Genomic DNA, 4,054 nt, shown 5'->3' with positions numbered 1-4,054 from the left:
GTAACGTGCATTCCACCCAAAGAAGCACCCGCGCAGAGCTGCCACTGAAAATCATTCAATTCTAGAGTAATTATAAAGATAATCTTGTATAATGGTACATGAACGTAAACTCAGTAACTTGACCCATTACCTACCAGTGATTTCATATGAGATCACTTAAAAATTACAAATTTCGTAATTATCTGTCAATATTTACACTAATCTAAACTTTTTGCTATATATACTAGGTATATTTCTCTGATATTCAAATGAGGTTTGCTAATTCTTCACACAATATCTCGCTTATTTCTATTTATAATTCTGTCATGTCTGGGGAGAAATAAGTGGAAATGTTAACGGTGAGTGTGTTAAATTTCAAGGCGCAATAAGAAAACGACTCTCCCCAGACACAACAAAATATGCTTCAACACACGAAATCACATAAAAATTCTTGCAAACCAAATCCAGAAACGAAATCTTTTAAAAATGTTATTTTGATCATTCCAGCGTGTGTCTAAGGCTGCTTTATGCAAGAAATCTAAGATTCATAAAAATAATTCCACTTAATAGAATTATGGGAGGTAATGGATTAAAGCTGGTGTCGGTGTAGAAAAAAATATTGTGATTGGTGTCTTACATTATTGTGCTTTGCTATTCTGTTATATCTATACATATATACATACATGCATATACATATACACATACGCACAATGTCTGATGTTTGGTACGAGAATATATATCTTTATTCAACTATGAAACTTCCATATGATTACCACCGTGTTTTCAAACTTTTTATATATTATTATTTTCAGTATATGCGAAGGCGCATGGCACAGTGGTTAAAGTGAGGGGAGGTAATAAGTTCGATTCCTGAGTTGGGCTCTGTGCTGTATTCTTGAGCAAGAAACTTATTTCACATTTCTCCAGTGCAATCAGCTGTAGAATTGAGTTGCGACATCACTGGTGCCCAGTTGCATCGGCTTTTACTTTTCCTTTGTACAACATCGGTGGTACGGAGAGAGGAGGCTGGTATGCATGGGCGACTGCTGATCTTCCATAAATAACCTTGCCTGGACTTGTGCCTCGGAGTGGAACTTTCTAGGTGCAAACCTATGGTCATTCACGACTGAAGAGGCTCTTTACCCTTTACACATTATTTTCAGTATACAAGAATTATATAATTATATATTCACAGAAGATCTCCAGATCATGGGAAAAAACTACATTACACATCAGTATTATAAGATGCAGATTCAGAGATTCGTGCCGCAATTACAGGAAACCCTGTTAAAATTTCACAAATTTCTATATGAACTGTAGCAGAGTATGTAAGGACAGATTCCTGTAATAGCTGCACAAATATTTGAACCTGCATCTTATACTATTCATTTGGACAAACAGGATTATATTCTGTCAGATATGACTGAAATTGAGAATGAATACCTACGGGGCGAATGCATTTACGCCAGGTCTGCTCGATCTGCGCGGATACGTTATTAATTCGTAGTAGCAAAAATAATCTAATTGAATTTTCCTAGTAAATCCTCTTTAATTTTGTATCTTGTATCGTACGATATATCTAGGGCCCTCGTAATATTAATAACAGCAGCTAAATTTCTACAAATCAAAACCTAGCGCCTCTAAATATGAAAGGACACAATAGCCGACTTAGTTCATGATACATTTCACTTTTTAAAAACAACTTGACTTAAGTACAGTGGTATCAATCTAAGTCAACACAACTCCGAGTTATATTCTTGTTGCAACAATTTAGCCTCTTCTTTCTCTCGAGGTAATGCCGTGTTTAATTATTTCTCTCAACACTAAATTTACATTCATTCAACTTCCCTTTGAAACCTATCGACCATAAATGACCCACGCTCCGCCAACGATAAACTAGCCGTAACGTATTGAAGACTAACCATTGGAAACTTCATTGTTATCGTTTTAATTTAGCACCAAAATTAATTTATCAGCAAGATATTCTGCCATATCATTGTGCTGCAAGGTGAATTAGATTGCTGATGTTTCAATAGAATAGTTCAGGCCAAGATATGATGGATTTCTTCCTAATTACTCTTCTAATCAGTAATTCCTTAATTTCTAATGTAACAGATGTTGCATGTGCCATCAGAGCAAATCTATTGGCTTGGTTTGGAGAAATTTTTTCTAATCTTTTCTCCTAGAAGGAATTATATTAAATGTTTCTGGCATTATGTAAAGATGAGAATGAAGATTAATAATTAAAGTGAAATAACGTTACTGCTGAGCGCGTAAAAGTAGAGGAAACCATGTTGAAGCTGGAGCTGTTGATGTTACTTACAACGTAGAATATGATGATGTTAATGAAGATTGTATTACTGCTAATAAGGCCGAGGTGCTATATTCTTGATAACGTTGATGCTGTTGACATTGTTAGTAATTATGATAATGCTGGTATCGATATAATAATACTGAGATTGCAGATACTATTGATATCCGTGATAACGAAGATAACGTTGATGTGCATGATAATGTTCCTGTCTGCGGTAATGTTGATACTGGTAATACTATTGAAAATGCTAATCTTACAGAAAATGTTAATGTTGGTGATAATGTTGATGCTGCTTATATTGATTGATGAGAATCAGAACGTTGGTAGTAATATCGTTGTTAATGATTTTAATGTCCTTTATAATGTTCGTATCGAACATTGTTGTTGATGCTAGTAGTTATAACAATGTTGATGTTGATGCAAGTGCTGATATAGGTGATAGTGATGATGGTGCTGGTGTTTACGACGTTGATGATAACGATGATGAATATGACAACGACTATGATGATGAGGAAGATGATGATGATGATCATCATCATCATCGTCACGGTAGTGGTGGCGGTGGTGGTGGTGGGGTGGGGTTGATGGTGATGGTAGTGATTGCGGCGGTTACGATGAGGATGAGGATGAGGATAGGGATGATGAGAATTATAATGCTGCTTTTGAAATATATCCTTTCAAAAGTCATCTTATCGTTAAACATTGCAGACATATGCAGCTATATTTTCTCTGAATATATTTCAATTGTCCGTTCATTTATTTGTCTGTAATTTTTGTTTCAACTTACGACACATTACATAATTGATTAATTAAGTAACTAATTATTGACTTCGTTACTCCTATTAGCATAGCATTTATACATGAGTTTGTTCGTTTTGTTAAAACATCGTGTAGATTAGACAAACACTTTTGTTTTCTCTAAAATATACAATCAATGATGTCTAGACGTCCAATACCACATACAGGCCTGATTCAAGCATTCAATTAGTTTATTTTTAGTAGTCGGTACTATTATTCAGTGAGATATTTTCCACGAAGACTTTTCCGCTATTCCCTTAATTTGTCTTTGATTAGTTACACCATTTCTCAGCATGACACTTATTTTCCATACACAGACAAGCGCACACACACGCGCCTATGTATCACAAGAAGGCTTGCATAATGCCTGGCAGCGATTTATAACCAGTGGTGCGCAAAAAGGATCCAATACCCTAACCTATACAGTGATACAGATATATATACACACATGTAAATATTTTTGTGTGCGTGTATATATATATATATATATATAAAATATATAGTTTTAGGGAAAATAACCAAGTTTCAAGAACTCATCGATGAAAATCCACTATCACATATAGAAAAATTAATAATTAAAAGCACAATAAATGAGTATAATATAAAATAAAGTAAATATCATAAGATAAATATAATAAAAACATTACACGTGTTTCGTAACTAATTTTCAAATGGAAAATAAATTTAAATCGATTAAGATCAATTGAAATTATCGAAAATAAATTCTATTCAAAAATATAGCTTCTCGTTAGATCGTAAGTAGAACAATAATTAGATATATATATCTCAACCAACAATAAGTACCAAATGAATTAATATGAAATACTTATTATATAAAAATAGAAAAATAATTAAAAATATCATATCAAAATAATAACCATTCAATAATCATCCCTTCATCCATTATAATAACATGTATATTATATACAAAAAACATCTTACATAAATTATCATTGTTTTATA

Source organism: Octopus bimaculoides, chromosome 3, assembly GCF_001194135.2.
Source record: "Octopus bimaculoides isolate UCB-OBI-ISO-001 chromosome 3, ASM119413v2, whole genome shotgun sequence".
Classification (NCBI taxonomy): Eukaryota; Metazoa; Mollusca; class Cephalopoda; order Octopoda; family Octopodidae; genus Octopus; species Octopus bimaculoides.
The sequence above is the reverse complement of the archived record's forward strand: the minus strand, read 5'-3'. Positions refer to the sequence as shown.